Raw genomic sequence first — 16898 nt, forward strand, 5'->3', positions numbered from 1 at the left:
ATCTTACACCTGTCAGAATGGCTAAGATCAAAAACATAAATGACAGCTTATGCTGGAGAGGATGTGGAGCAAGGGGAACTCTCCTCCACTGCTGGTGGGAGTACAAACTTGTACAAGCACTTGGAAAATCAATATGGCGGTTTCTCAGAAAATTGAGAAATCAATCTACCTCAAGACCCAGCTATACCATTCTTGGGCATATACCCAAAGAACACTCCATCCTATCATAATGGCACTCACTCAGCTATGTTCAAAGCAGCTTTATTGGTAATATCCAGAAACTGGAAACAACCTAGATGCCCCTCAGTTGAAGAATAAATGAAGAAAATGTGGTACATTTACACAATGGAGCACTACTCAGCTGTTAAAAACAATGATATCAGGAAATTTGAAGGCAAATACAGAACAAGAAAAAAATCATCCTGAATGAGGTAACCCAGACCCAGAAAGACAAATGTGGTATGTACTCACTCCTAAGTAGATATTAACTGTAAGTAAAAGATAACCATGCTACAATATACAAACCCAGAGAAGCTAGGTAATAAAGAGCACTCAAGAGGAGATGCTCAGATCTCCCTGAAAAGGGGTAATAGAAGAGATTTCCTGGGTGGACTGGGGGTGGGTGGGGATGAAGACTTGAGGAATTGGATTGGGGGTGATTGGAGAGGGAGAGTACTGAAAGATATGATTGGAAAGGAGGGGCTTTTCAGGGTCAGATAGAAACCTAATGCAAGGGAAACTCCAATGAATCTACAAGGATGATCCCAGCTAAGGCTCTTAGCAATAGTGGCCATCTCTTGTGATCAGATTGGTGTTGACTATCCCAATTGTAGTCAGAGAGCCTTCATCCAGTAACTGATGGAAACAAATGCAGAAATCCACAGCCAAATATTAGTCAGAACTCAGGGAATACTGCTGAAGAGAGTGAGGAAGGATTGTAGAAGCCAGAAGGGTCAAGGACATCACAAGAAAATCAACAGAAACAATTGACCTGGCTCATATGAACTTACAGAGTCTGAAGCAATAACCAGGGAGTCTTCATGGGATTGATCTAAGCCCTCTACATATATGTGACAGTTGTGTAGCTTGGTCTACTTGTGGAACTCTTAACAGTGGGAGTGTTGTACCTGTTCCATGAAAACCCCAGAGACCACCAAGGAGCTGGTTTCCAATGCAAGCTCATAAGGGTCCTTTAATTCCAGCTCAACTTGGGCCGCCGCATGGCAGATGGAAGGAAATGTGGTGAAGGCCACAAGCCCAGGTGTAGAGGGTTTTTATAGGGAAAAACCACAAGCCAGTAATTGGCAACTTGGGATTGAGGAGAAAGGGCAAGGTGATTTTTTGAAACTATTAGACTAGACTTTGGGTGTGAAACCACAACCCTTAGAACAGGATTATCTGGACTGCTCAGCAGGATTATCTAGATATCTCCAAGGGCCATAAACCACAGACAGGATCTTGTTACATTTTCCTTTCCTGTATAAACAGCAGACAGGATGTCTGCAGGAAGATACTGCTCTGTATCCGTTCAGGTTATCATGGCATATTCCTAAGCCTGTAAAGTTAAGTCTAGGCCTCCACAGGAGCACAGGTTTTCCGTAAGGCTTTGGCTGGCTCTTAGGAACCTAGTACTCATACTGGATTGCCTTACCCAACCTTAACACTAGGGGAAGTGCATAGTCTAACTGCAACTTGGTAGTCCATGCTTTGGTGATACCCATGAGAGGCCTGTACTTTTCTTAAGAAAAAGAGAGGAGTGGACTAAGGGGATGGTGGGTGAAGGGGAAGTGAAAGGAGAGAATGGTAGGAGAGGAAGGAGGGGAAACTGTGGTCAGGATGTAAAAATCAATAAAATAAATAAATTTAAAAAAAAAAAGAACAGATTCAGCCAACAAGTGACTACTTACCCGGCTGTCCTCACATTTGAGCCTATAGTGTGCCTCCATTTCTTGTATCCTGGGTCAAACTGTTGACAACCTTTTGTCTGAAGACCTAAGAAGTGGCAAAGACAGCTAACATCCTTGTCACTACTTTGTAAATTGTGGTCTCCCCGCATATGGTGTGAACATCCATTAGAAGACAGAGGCCTCGCTCATCCTTCAGGTCTCCATTTAAAATGGAAAGAAAACGCATTCCTTCGCTATAAAGTATTTTTATTTTGAATTGAAAATTAATTTGTTTACACACTATATTCTGATCATAGTTTCCCCTTGCCCATCTCCTCCCAGATCCCCCTACTTTTACACCCATCCAACTCCACACTTTTCTTCTTTCTCTCTTTAAAAAACAAACAAGAGCCTGTATGTGACTCATTCCTTTAATTTCAGCATTCAGGATGCAGAGCAGGAAGATCTTTGTGAGTTCTAGTACAGCCTGGTCTACATAGTGAGATCTAGGACAGCCAGAACTAGGGAGATCCTATCTCAAAAACAAGAAAGAAAAAAGAAAGAAAAAAGAAAAAAAGGCAAATAAAACCAACCAGGATTTTAAAAAGAAAAAGTACAAGCATCACACACAAATACAACATATGTAAAAGAAAAATTGATAAAAACACAAAATCAGAAATCATAACATACAAACAGAAGACCAGTGTGATAAAAAAAAATACGCCAAAGAAAGGACTACCCATAAGTGTGCTTTATATACCCAATGAGACTCCATTAGAGAAAACTAAATGTCCTTTGCATGGGGGGTAAATTGGAGATAGCTTCTTGGTCAGGGAAGGGATCATGTCCACTTTCTACTCATAGTGCGGGGCCCCTGTGCATGCTGCGGAGACCCTGTGCATGCTGCGCAGACCCTGTGCATACTGCACAGACCCTGTGGATGCTGCCAGTCTCTGAGTTCCTATGTGTGTCAGTCCCCTGATGTCTGGAGAATACTATCTTCTTGGTATCATCCATGCCCTCTGGCCCTTTGAATATTTCTGCCTCCTCTTCTGCACACTTGCCTTAGCCCTGAGGGGAGGGATTTGATGAAGACATCCTGTTTATGATCTACTGTTCTGCAAGTCTCTAATTCTGAGCACATTGTCCAATTGTGGGTCTCTGCATTAGTTCCGATCAACTGCATAATGAAGCAGTTTTTAACTCCTAGGTCTTTCTTGTTCTTTTGTGTGTGGGTGCACTCAGTCACGCACAAGTTGGACTTACTGAAGTATATTAAGTTGAGTAAGATATAATACTTAAATATCATATGGAGTTTGTAGTACAAATTAATGAATGCAGGCTTCAGAAAGGCTATTCTCTGAGAAATTGTGGTATCTGATGTCCAAAGGCAATACCAAGTTACTGAAAAAATATTTTATCATTCAATGAATCTTCTCAGCCTCCAGAATAGATACACACATGTAAAAACAATTCTGTACAAATGATTAATAGGCCAAGGGGAGGTGGCATACAACTTTATACCAGAAATCCCTAGGCAGAGAGGCAGGTGGATCTCTGTGAGTTTGAGGACAGCCTGGCCTTCAGAGGGATTTTGCGTCTAGAAACATACATAGAAAAACTGTGTAAAAAACAAAAAATGAAAGACTGAATAAATAAATAAATGGATGGGTGGATAAATAAATAATAGAAATAAAAACATTTCAGCACAGTAACTGTATATCATTATGAATCTCAGCAATTATCGTCTGAAATTCCATCCTAATCACCCGATAAGTAAGATTTACTGCCATGGATATCTCCCACAGTATTAGGTATTGGGAAGTATCCAGGCACATAACTAGTATATAGTTCCCAGCCCAAAAATTGAGGTTCAAAAAACAGGGCTTAGAGCGTTGTATCCCTCAGCTACAGCCATTGGCATGTGTCAACTTCATAGTACTTTGCTTCTAAATCTCAGAGGACATATTGATTTTATAAAAATTACAAGAAAAAAAATACCAAAACTTTTAAAAAAAACGCTAGGCTGCTGTACAAAGTGAAAATGAATGAAATGGGAAATATCTTCCCTAACCTAAGGAAAACAGTCCTATGAGGTTCCCTAATTTAAGTCTCAGCTTGGCTGAATGGGGAAAACAAGATACAAAGTTTTCAAAGTACTCAAAGCTGGGCAATACTTAGGGCAGCCATCTTCTTTGGGGCATTCGGCTTTGGGTGGCATTTTTTTTAAGAAAGGAAGGGCGGGAGACAAACGCTCCCAAGAGCTCTACTGGAGCTCTACTGCCATCAAGAGGATAGAATTCCAAAAGTCACAGCAACACTGAGCTTCCTTCCCATGATTCTTAGCCATGGCGGAAGATGGCGATTCCAGACAACCACAACTGTGGGGGCCTAGTTGGTCTTCCTTGACTTCTCCTCAGGCCCCAACATAAACGTGCACCTTAGAAATTTCTCATCAGAACCTGGAGAGTGAGGCGCCTTACCGCCCTAGGACAACAGCCAGTTGATTCATACTGCAAGCTGAGCAAGGCAAAACCCCGCCCCTCCACTTCCTCTTCCTGGACCTCAGCACAGCCTTGCACTAGTAACTGGGCCCTCAGTCAACAGGGTCTACATTAAGACTCTGAAGGGTAGGGTCCCATGATTCAAGTCTACTACAGAAAACACAAATAGAAAATGGAAGGAGGCCAAGCTCAGCTATTTATGAATTACGCTAACCCTCACCTTCAAAACCGGCTCAAAGCAGCACTGAGGAAGAAGCAGTGTGTGCATGAGCGAGGATGTACAAAACATTTCCCCCATGATGGCAGTGTTGACCCACAGCAAAGAAGGCACCAGGCCCATGCCTCTCTGCTCCCGCCTTTCCAATCTGAAAAAAAACTAGAGTGCAGAGGAGGCAGAGTCCAGCAACTCTGGCAGCCCTGCCTTCTTCCTGCAAAGGGAAGAAAAGTGATTTACTGAGAGCTAGTTTTGCTTTCATTTTAATTTTATGTCAATACCACAGCCAGTGGATCTGTACCTTCATTGGAATCCACCATCAAAACGGAAAAGACAAAACTCCAAATAATGGAAGAAGGAAAGTACATGGAATTTATGATCTAAGCCAGCAGGAAAGACAGGGAGATCTGAGGTACCCACCCACCTTCCTCAGGCATCATCTATTCTGAAGAAGTCACTGGCCAGTCAATGATCAAGCCTTGAGTTTCTTCTTCTTCTCCCAGCAGAATTCTACTTCCAGTGCCTACTCCTGGTGGATAACTGTCTTATGGTCTTGAGGTGAAATCTTAGGTTTCAGTTCTAGGTAGAAGAAGAAAATGCTGTCAATCAATCAAATCTAGAAACCAGGAACCCTGCTTCTCTGCCAGATTCACTTCACAATTTCCCTAGGCACCATACCCACGTGAGGACCTAGGCAGCAGGACCTGGGTGTCCAGCTGGAGGTTGACTACCTGCCTGTAGTGACCTAGCTAGGTCTCAAGATGTAATGCTCCATTGTACTTGGAGTGAAACAAATACTGACAGTACTGTAAATGCCAACCAGATAGTAGACATAAGTCACCCTAAAAATTGCACTGGGAATTTAATCCTAGCACCCAGGAGACAGAGGCAGGTGGATCTCTGTGAGTTTGAAGCTAGCCTTGTCTACAAAGTGAGTTCCAGGACAGCTAGGACTGTGACACAGAGTAATCCTGCCTTAAAATAATAATAATGATAATAATAATAATAATATCCATACACAGAAACATTCATTAAAATGATTAATAAAATAATGACAATGAAATGAATAGAGCTCATTTTTATGTTGTGCCTCCCTGGTACTGGAATTAATCACATGTGTCACCACGGCCAGGCCTGGGGCACAACAAGCCCTGTCAATAGATCTCATCATTAATATCAATTCTTTTGTTACAATTCCATCCTCATAAGTAAGATTTCCTTACCTGAAAGTTTCTCACAACATTAAGAATTGTGAATTTCCCAGTAGCATACACTAGGTATACATTAGCACCCCCACCCCCAGTATTACTAATTAGAACTCAGGGGCCTAGGGCATGGTATGCAAGCAATGAACCTCTCAGCTATTTCCATTGTAATACAAGGGTTCACATAAGCCTTTGATTATAAATCTCCCATCATAATTTTATTATGTAAAACCTAAAACAAATTAATGGGACCTGAATTTTAAGAAGACAATATGTATCTAGAAAGGGTAAAAATCAAGGAAATGTGAAACATCCTCCATAAGAAAAGGAAAACAGTTCTCTGTTGTGTGCTAAATTTGAGTCTCAGTTTGGCTATATGTGGTCAAAAGGACACAAAACACTCTAGTACACAAAGTGGACCAAACTCGCGGCAGCCATCTTTTGTTGAGACTTTGTCAACAAGTGGCTTTTTTTTTTTTTTTTTTTTTTTTTTTTTTCAGCCAGTAAGGGCTGGAGACAAGCACTCTAGATGCCTCCTGGAGCACTAATGCCATCATGAGGTTGCAGTATCAAAACTCACAGCACCACTGAGCTTCCTTCCCATGATTCTTGGCCATCACCATGGCCATCACGGGAAGATGGCGATTACAGAAACTACAACTGTGGATGCCTACTTGGACTTCTTGACTTCTCCTGAGACCCCAGCATAAACGAGGTCTGTAGAAATTTCTCACTAGAACCTGGAGAGTCAGAAAACTTCCTGCCCTAGGACAAGCTAATGGATTCAAATTGCAATTTGAGCAGCACAGCTGTGTACTGGTCTCTCCATCAATAGGGTGCTTTCTCATCAAAGGTGGATAATGAGGCGCCCAGAGAGGACCAACAGTTGCCTGCACATGGTGACACCATAATTTTCATAGACATTTTTTGAACTTTTTACTCATACTTTTTGCTTTCTTTTCAATACTTTTAAAAAATTCTTTACAGTGGTTGTGATATTTTTCTTTGGACCCCATCTCTTCTCTCTCTGTCTGTCTCTCTCCCTCTCCTCCCCCTCCTCTTTCAATGGAAAGATTCTCCCAGAAGTGCACTGATTAGGCTGCTGTATAGCCTACACCATCTCTCAGACTAGCAGTCTAATCAGTGCACTTCCGGGCCTCTCATAGCTGGAGGATAGAGTCCTCCTGTCCTAGTCCTTGTCTATTTTTAAGGTCCTGTCTGTCTTCACACATTTAGTGTGTGTGTGTGTGTGTGTGTGTGTGTGTGTGTCTGTGTCTGTGTCTGTGTCTGTGTGTTTGGGGTTGGGGCTGACACCACATCCTAAGGTGGATCAGAGGACAAGTGCAGCACTGAGGCCACTCCTTCCATTGTTTGCATCCTAGAGATCCAACTCAGGACTTCAGGCTAGCCTGCTCTAAGATCTCTAGCAGGCCCACTGTCTAATACTTGGGAAGGCTTGAGACATCTTCAAAACAAACTGAAATCCTGGCATGTGCAGTGGGAGCACTTTGCCTTTCCAGCAAGAGGCTCTAAGTATTTCCCCATCACAGCAACCAAAGGAAGCATCTGAACTGACACAGAGAACTCAGCTACTTGTAAATGTAAGATCAAAGAAACTTAGAAGCCTGGGGAGGACAAGAGTCCCACTTCTCTTGAAAATCCACTGCTCTGCATGGGTCAGCATCAGGGAACTTTGTTATAACTCTGATAGCAGGTCTTTATTGTGTGCAAATTATGACAAATAAATATTGCCAGACTTTTAAGGAATCCTTAAAAATGTGGGATGCGTGGAAAATGAACAGTTAAAGAGAAGGAAATGAAAATATCCCTCAGCTATAACCATTGCCCTTCATGTGTTCACTTCATGTTACTTGCCTTCTAAATCTCACAGCACATATTTATTGTGTAAAAATTACAAGAAATAAAAATTTTCAAAATTTTAAATAACACTAGGCAGCTGGACAGAGTGAAAATGAACAAAAGGGGAAATGTCCACTAACACAGAAGGAAAAGAGTCCTATGACATTGGCTACACTTAGGCCTCAGATTGGTATCACATACAAAATGAGACAAAAAATAAAATACTTTCCAAAGTACTCAAAGCTGGGCAAAACTGAGGGCAGCCATTTTCTCTGGTGGATTTCACTCTGGGTGGCGTTTTTTTTTCAGACAGGAGGGGCGGGAGACAAGCACTCACAAGCTCACTCCTGGAGCTCTACTGCCATCAAGAGGATGGAGTTTTAAAAGTCACAGCGCCACTGAGCTTCCTTCCCATGATTCTTAGCCATGGCGGAAGATGGCGATTCCAGACAACCACAACTGTGGGGGCCTAGTTGGTCTTCCTTGACTTCTCCTCAGGCCCCAACATAAACGTGCACCTTAGAAATTTCTCATCAGAACCCGGAGAGTGAGGCGCCTTACCGCCCTAGGACAACAGCCAGTTGATTCATACTGCAAGCTGAGCAAGGCAAAACCCCGCCCCTCCACTTCCTCTTCCTGGACCTCAGCACAGCCTTGCACTAGTAAATGGGCCCTCAGTCAACAGGGTCTACATTAAGACTCTGAAGGGTAGGGTCCCATGATTCAAGTCTACTACAGAAAACACAAATAGAAAATGGAAGGAGGCCAAGCTCAGCTATTTATGAATTACGCTAACCCTCACCTTCAAAACCGGCTCAAAGCAGACTGAGGAAGAAGCAGTGTGTGCATGAGCGAGGATGTACAAAACATTTCCCCCATGATGGCAGTGTTGACCACAGCAAAGAAGGCACCAGGCCCATGCCTCTCTGCTCCCGCCTTTCCAATCTGAAAAAAACTAGAGTGCAGAGGAGGCAGAGTCCAGCAACTCTGGCAGCCCTGCCTTCTTCCTGCAAAGGGAGGAAAAGTGATTTACTGAGAGGTAGTTTCCACTTCCATTTTAATTGTATTTCAATGCCACAGCCAGTGGATCTATACCTTCATCCGAATCCACCATCAAAACGGAAAAGACAAAACTCCAAATAATGGAAGAAGGAAAGTACATGGATTTTATGATCTAGGCCAGCAGGAAAGACAGGGAGATCCGAGGTACCCACCAACCTTCCTCAGGCATCATCTATTCTGAAGAAGTCACTGGCCAGTCAATGATCAAGCCTTGAGTTTCTTCTTCTCCCAGCAGCATTCTACTTCCAGTGCTTACTCCTGGTGGATAACTGTCTTGTGGTCTTGAGGTGAAATCTTAGGTTTCAGTTCTAGGTAGAAGAAGAAAATGCTGCCAATTAATCAAATCTAGAAACCAGGTACCCTGCTTCTCTGCCAGATTCACTTCACATTTTCCCTAGACACTATACCCACGTGAGGACCTAGGCAGCAGGACCTGGGTGTCCAGCTGGAGGTTGACTACCTGCCTGTAGTGACCTACGTAGGTCTCATGATGTAATGCTCCATTGTACTTGGAGTGAAACAAATACTGACAGGACTGTAAATGCCAACCAGATAGTAGACATAAGTCACCCTAAAAATTGCACTGGGAATTTAATCCTAGCACCCAGGAGACAGAGGCAGGTGGATCTCTGTGAGTTTGAAGCTAGCCTGGTCTACAAAGTGAGTTCCAGGACAACTAGGACTGTTACACAGAGTAGTCCTGCCTCAAAATAATGATAATAATAATAATAATAATAATAGTAATAGATCCATACACACAAAACATTCATTAAAATGATTAATAAAATAATGAGAGTGAAATGAATAGAGCTCATTTTTATGTTCTTCCTCCCGGTTCTGGGATTAATCACATGTGTCACCAAAGCCAGGCCAGGGGCACAACTAGCCCTCTCAATAGATCTCCTCATTAATGTCAATTCTTTTGTTACAATTCCATCCTCATAAGTAAGATTTCCTTACATGAAAGTTTCTCACAACATTAAGAATTGGGAAATTCCCAGTAGCATACACTAGGTATACATTAGCACCTCCACCCCCAGTATTAGTAATTAAAACTCAGGGGCCTAGGGCATGCTATGCAAGCAATGAACCTCTCAGCTATTTCCATTGTACTGCATGGGTTAACATAATCCTTTGATTATAAATCTCCCATCATGAGGCCGGGCGGTGGTGGCGCACGCCTTTAATCCCAGCACTCGGGAGGCAGAGGCAGGCGGATCTCTGTGAGTTCGAGGCCAGCCTGGGCTACCAAGTGAGTTCCAGGAAAGGCGCAAAGCTACACAAGAGAAACCCTGTCTCGGAAAAAAAAAAGAAAAAAAAAAAAAAAAAAAGGAAAAAAAAATAAATAAATCTCCCATCATAATTTTATTACGTAAAACCTAAAACAAATTAATGGGACCTGAATTTTAAGAAGACAATAAGTATCTAGAAAGTGTAAAAAATCAAGGAAATGGGAAACATCCTCCATAAGAAAAGGAAAACAGTTCTATGTTGTGTGCTAAATTTGAGTCTCAGTTTGGCTATATGTGGTCAAAAGGACACAAAAATCACTCTAGTACACAAAGTGGAGCATACTTGCGGCAGCCATCTTTTGTGGGGACTTTGTTGCTGAGTGGCGTTTTTTTTTTTTTTTTTTTTTTTTTTTCAGCCAGTAAGGGCTGGAGACAAGCACTCTAGATGCCTCCTGGAGCACTAATGCCATCATGAGGTTGCAGTTTCAAAACTCACAGCACCACTGAGCTTCCTTCCCATGATTCTTGGCCATCGCCATCACGGGAAGATGGCGATTACAGAAACTATACTGTGGATGCCTACTTGGGCTTCTTGACTTTTCCTGAGACCCCAGCATAAACGAGGTCTGTAGAAATTTCTCACTAGAACCTGGAGAGTCAGACAACTTCCTGCCCTAGGACATGAGCTAATGGATTCAAATTGCAATTTGAGCAGCACAAAACCCCGCCCCTGTACTTCCTCTTCCTGGAACTCAGCACAGCTGTGCACTGGTCTCACCATCAATAGGGTGTTTTCTCATCAAAGGTGGATAATGAGGCGCCCAGAGAGGACCAACAGTTGCCTGCACATGGTGACACCATAAATCTGGACAGGCCTCCATCCTGGACAGAACCAGAAGACCAGTCACTACCTAGTGCAGTCTTGGGGCGCTTGGGTCCTGCTGCTCGGCCTGAAACAAGAGTTAGCAGGCTTTCCTCTGCTCTTACTGCACTAGGAGTCTTGAGTCCTTCATGGACTCTGACCTTAGAGAAAAATTTTCATAGACATTTTTTGCAATTTTTACTCATATTTTTGCTTCCTTTTCAATACTTTTTAAAAATTTTTACAGTGGCTGTGATATTTTTCTTTGGACCCCATCTCTTCTCTCTCTGTCTGTCTCTCTCCCTCTCTTCCCCCTCCTCTTTCAATGGAAAGATTCTCCCAGAATTTCCACACTGACCTAAAACTGATGCACAGCCTACACCATCTCTCAGACTAGCAGCCTAATCAGTGCTCTTCCGGGCCTCTCATAGCTGGAGGATAGAGTGCTCCTGTCCTAGTCCTTGTCTATTTTTAAGGTCCTGTCTGTCTTCACACATTTATTTTGTGTGTGTGTGTGTGTGTGTGTGTTTGGGGTGGGGCTGACACCACATCCTAAGGTGGATCAGAGGACAAGTGCAGCACTGAGGCCACTCCTTCCATTGTTTGCATCCTAGAGATCCAACTCAGGACTTCAGGGCTAGCCTGCTCTAAGATCTCTAGCAGGCCCACTGTCTAATACTTGGGAAGGCTTGAGACATCTTCAAAACAAACTGAAATCCTGGCATGTGCAGTGGGAGCACTTTGCCTTTCCAGCAAGATGCTCTAAGTATTTCCCCATCACAGCAACCTAAGGAAGCATCTGAACTGACACAGAGAACTCAGCTACTTGTAAATGTAAGATCAAAGAAACTTAGAAGCCTGGGGAGGACAAGAGTCCCACTTCTCTTGAAAATCCACTGCTCTGCATGGGTCAGCATCAGGGAACTTTGTTATAACTCTGATAGCAGGTCTTTATCGTGTGCAAATTATGACAAATAAACATTGCCAGACTTTTAAGGAAACCTTAAAAATGTGGGATGCGTGGAAAATGAACAGTTAAAGTAAAGGAAATGAAAATATCCCTCAGCTAACTATTGCCCTTCATGTGTTAACTTCATGTTACTTGCCTTCTAAACCTCACAGCACATATTTATTGTGTAAAATTTACAAGAAATAAAAATTTTCAAAATTTTAAATAACACTAGGCAGCTGGTCAGAGTGAAAATGAACAAAAGGGGAAATGTCCACTAACACAGAAGGAAAAGAGTCCTATGACATTGGCTACAGTTAGGTCTCAGATTGGTATCACGTACAAAATGAGACAAAAAGTAAAATACTTTCCAACTTACACAAAACTTGGCAAATCTCAGGGCAGCCATCTTCTCTGGTGGATTTCACTCTGGGTGGCGTTTTTTTCAGACAGGAAGGGCGGGAGACAAATGCTCACGAGATCTCTCCTGGAGCTCTACTGCCATCAAGAGGATGGGGTTTCAAAAGTCACAGTGCCACTGAGCTTCCTTCCCATGATTCTTAGCCATGGCAGAAGATGGCGAATCCAGATAAACACAACTGTGGGTGCCTAGTGGGCTTCCTTGACTTCTCCTCAGGCCCCAACATAAACGTGCACCTTAGAAATTTCTCATCAGAACCCGGAGAGTGAGGCGCCTCACCGCCCTAGGACACCAGCCAGTTGATTCATACTGCAAGCTGAGCGAGGCAAAACCCCGCCCCTCCACTTCCTCTTCCTGGACCTCAGCACAGCCTTGCACTAGTAACTGGGCCCTCATCAACAGGGTCTACATTAAGACTCTGAAGGGTAGGGTCCCATGATTCAAGTCTACAACAGAAAACACAAATAGAAAATGGAAGGAGGCCAAGCTCAGCTATTTATGAATTACGCTAACCCTCACCTTCAAAACCGGCTCAAAGCAGACTGAGGAAGAAGCAGTGTGTGCATGAGCGAGGATGTACAAAACATTTTCCGCATGATGGCAGTGTTGACCCACACAGCTAAAAAGACACCAGGCCCATGCCTCTCTGCTCCCGCCTTTCCAATCTGAAAAAAACTAGAGTGCAGAGGAGGCAGAGTCCAGCAACTCTGGCAGCCCTGCCTTCTTCCTGCAAAGGGAGGAAAAGTGATTTACTGAGAGCTAGTTTCCACTTCCATTTTAATTGTATGTCAAAGCCACAGCCAGTGGGATCTGTACCTTCATCCGAATCCACCATCAAAACAGAAAAGACAAAACTCCAAATAATGGAAGAAGGAAATACATGTAATTTATGATCTAAGCTAGCAGGAAAGACAGTGAGATCTGAGGTACACACCAACCTTCCTCAGGCATCATCTATTCTGAAGATGTCACTGTCCAGTCAATGATCAAGCCTTGAGTTTCTTCTTCTCCCAGCAGCATTCTACTTCCAGTGCTTACTCCTGGTGGATAACTGTCTTGTGGTCTTGAGGTGAAATCTTAGGTTTCAGATCTAGGTAGAAGAAGAAAATGCTGCCAATCAATCAAATCTAGAAACCAGGAAGCCTGCTTCTCTGCCAGATTCACTTCACATTTTCCCTAGACACCATACCCACGTGAGGACCTAGGCAGCAGGACCTGGGTGTCCAGCTGGAGGTTGACTACCTGCCTGTAATGTAGGTCTGAAGATGTAATGCTCCATTGTATTTGGAGTGAAACAAATACTGAAATGATTGTAAATTCCAATTAGATAGGTAGATCAGAGAATTTTGTCTTTGTCCTGTAAGTAAAACTAATTATTCAATAAATTTGCATTTAAATTGGACTATGTTATATATATTCCTGTACTTGTTACTGGTCCTTCCATCAAATGGGTATACATTAAGACTCTGAAAGGTTCCATGATTCCAGTCCCTGTATAAAGGGGGTAAAAAAATGGTAGGAGGCCAGGCCTGTGTAAGAATCCCTGTGGACCCTCATGCTCAAAATGTTGATTAGCAGTATGGAGGAAACAGTGTGAGCACATGTATTTATGAAACTGTTTCGCACGAGGGCAGTGTTGCCCCAGATGAACCAAGAAACCTTAGTGCAGCTCTCTCCTCCTGCCTTTCCAATCTGAAAAAACAAAACAAACAAAAAAACCCCACCAGCACAAAGGAGGAGTCCAGGAATTAAGGCAACCCTGCCTTCTTCAGGCAAAGGGAGGAAAAGTGTTCCACTCTTAGAATTTAGCTTCTATCACCATTTTATATTGATGTCATATCTAGTGGATAAGGACCTACACCAGAACTCCAGCACCAAAGGACAGAAGAAAAAAATAAATAAATAAAGCAAACAAGAAGAGAAAAATGAAAGTTCAATCTGAGGCACCCACATTCTTCATGCATCCTCTCTTTTAAAGAAGTAAGAGTCTAGTCAATGAAGAAATCCTGCATTTCTCCCCCTCTTCAGCCAGCAGAATTCTAGAATTCTATCTCCAGTACTTTCTCATGGTACCCGCTTCTCTTGTGTTCTTGTGGGCCCATCTCAGCATCCAGTTGTAGTTCGGACATGAAACTGCTGTTAACTCACTGTCTGGATGAGAGCAAATTAGGCGTCAGGAAACTTTCTCAGCCAGACTCACTTGCTCATAGCCCATATTGTGATGGATGTAATAGACCTTGTATATACAGTGTGATGTGATCTGTAAAGAGGATCTGGGTACTGCTGAAGAATGACCACTCAAGAATCCCAAGCATTTTCAGTAATGAACTAGCTGTAGTCAAAAGCATCATCTTAGAGCTCTTCTCCCACCCTTGCTACCTGAAAATCATCACCCAGAGAAAAGGGTACCAGGAAACACAATTGTTTAGACTTTTTGTAAGAACTGCTGAACAATCTAGGTTTTGTTTGTCTACCTGAAACCAAAATGTGTCCTAAATCTACCACTTTCAGCAAAAGCGTTCATTTCTCAGAAGTTATATGTACTCCTTGCTATCTCTAGGGTGCAGTTTTCATTCACCTGGGCATTTCTTCCCAGCACTCTATGTCCTATACCTTGCCACTGCATCAAGTCTTCTGTCTCAAGAGATAAAGGAGATACTCCACATGAAGAGAGAGAAGAATGTTCTGGAATTTAAATTCAGTGCCTAGAGATGAAGGTTTCTATATTAATGGATCTCACCTCTGAGGTTCTACAACAGAGTCTTCTGTGTTCTGTATTACCACAGATACTGTTTGCAAGGGATCCCATTTTTAAGCTCAATAATCCTCATAGACTAATAGAATATCATATATACTCTTCATAAGCAATGGGCATTTATTGACAAAAACAGCAAAAAAACAAAAAATTAACCCACAAACCACATCAACATTTTTCAATTATTTTCTTTGGAATTCTTATCAGGTTAGGTTTTGTTTCATTTTATGGGACAGGGTCTTTAAGCCCAGGGGTCTCAAGATCCCAATCTAGCCTAGCATGACTTTGTTTTTCCCACCTCCACCTTCTAGTGCTGGGATTACAGGATGGCTCCACTGGTTATGGAGTGCATAGGATCAAACACAAGGCCTCAAGCATGTTACACATAACCCATGAACACCTTTCAGTGCATAGCCTCAAATTTACACTTTCATCAGTTGTTGGACCAATACATTTTTTTTTGGTTTTTTCAAGACAGGGTATCTCTCTGTGTAGCTTTGGAACCTATCCTGGAACTCTCTCTGAAGACTGGGCTGCCCTCAAACTCACAGAGATCCACCTGTCTCTGCCTCCTAAGTGCTGGGATTAAAGGCATGTGCCACCACCACCACTGGCTTGAACCAATAATTTTAAATAGTTTAGACATGGATTCAGAAAACAAGGAAGTTCCTTTTTAAAGAAAAAATACAGAAATTAAGAGATCACATCAAAATAAGCAATCTCAAGTCAACTACTATTCAATTTGATGCACTCTGGACTAATTAAAAGATTCTTTTTTCAAATAATAGATTTAACTTTATTTTATGTGCACTGGTATGACAGTGTCAGATCCCCTGGAACTGGAGTTACAGACAGTTGTAAGCTGCCATATGGGTGCTGGGAATTGAACCTGGGTCCTCTGGAAGATCAGCCAGTGTTATTAACCACTGAGCCATCTCTCCAGCCCAACTAAAAGATTCTTATGGAAAACAGCACAAAAATATTCTAACAGTAAACATAACTGCTCCATTAATTATGAAACCTAGAGGGTATGAGCATACAGGTTCTATGGTCTTAGAAGAATTCAAGGAAGCCCAGTATCTAGCACCAGCTTCTCCATGCCTCTCCAGACCTTACTCTGAGGAGAGGGCAGGAAGCTAGAATAGCACAATCTGTTTTGAAACTGTTTCCTCATGGTGGCAGTACTGTTCTACATGCTTATGAAAGCGCCATTTTATGATGTTTTCTCCCACCCTTCTTGTTTGAAAAAAAAAAAAAAAAAACACTGAAAGGAAATAGGGCTGCCTTTCATTTTGCTCAGTTGGAAAGGAAAAGCTCATAGTGCTGTGCTCTTTGTCTAGTGTTCTCTGTGAAACCAAATTGTGGCCTCAACCTACCACCTCCACTGTTAATATTTTCTCATGAGTGAAATTCTCCCTTCCATGTTGTAAGTGAGTGTGTTTCCTATCTGTCACCAAGCATTTCAAATCACATTGAATTCTCTACTCTAGTCAGTTAGTTGGATCCTGTCTAGAAATGAAGAGTGAAGTTTGGGCATTAAAAGAACAGATGCATATTTTGGGATAATTCTAACGAAGCAAGTTAAAGACCTGTATGATCAAAACTTGGAAGTCTTTGAAGAAAAAAATTGAAGAATATATCAGAGGATTGAAAGATTTCCCATGCTCTTGGAAACATAGGAATAACATAGTAAAAATGACAATCTTACCAAAAGCAATCTACAGATTCAATGCAATCCCCATCAAAATCCCAACACAATTCTTTACAGACCTTGATAGAACAATACTCAACTTCATATGTAAAACAAAAAACTTAGGATAGCTAAAACAATCTTACACAATAAAAGAATTGCCAGCGGTATCAACATCCTGGATTTCGAGCTCTACTACAGACCTATAGTAATAAAAACAGCATGGTATTGGCATAAAAACAGACATGTGGATCAACG

At 42.3% G+C, this 16898-nt stretch overlaps 2 long non-coding RNA genes across 22 annotated transcripts in view; one reads left to right on the plus strand and one right to left on the minus strand.

Moving 5' to 3' along the window:
- LOC114710170 overlaps positions 1–16898 on the plus strand; it is a 103335-nt gene that overhangs the window by 54452 nt on the left and 31985 nt on the right. The window lies entirely within an intron of this gene.
- Positions 1–16898, minus strand: part of LOC114710169 — an 85236-nt gene that overhangs the window by 36017 nt on the left and 32321 nt on the right. For 11 of the 21 annotated variants that reach the window (XR_005089934.1, XR_005089932.1, XR_005089926.1 and 8 more), the window contains 4 exons: positions 13134–13285; positions 12154–12641; positions 8884–9039; positions 5029–5183 (listed from right to left, as the gene is read on the minus strand). This is a non-coding gene — a long non-coding RNA (uncharacterized LOC114710169). Of the gene's footprint in view, positions 1–1907; positions 1993–5024; positions 5184–8883; positions 9040–12153; positions 12642–13129; positions 13286–16898 lie in introns of all 21 variants that reach the window. The other 10 variants (XR_005089939.1, XR_005089938.1, XR_005089940.1 and 7 more) reach the window with 8 other exon arrangements.

Source organism: Peromyscus leucopus, chromosome X, assembly GCF_004664715.2.
Source record: "Peromyscus leucopus breed LL Stock chromosome X, UCI_PerLeu_2.1, whole genome shotgun sequence".
Lineage (NCBI taxonomy): Eukaryota > Metazoa > Chordata > Mammalia > Rodentia > Cricetidae > Peromyscus > Peromyscus leucopus.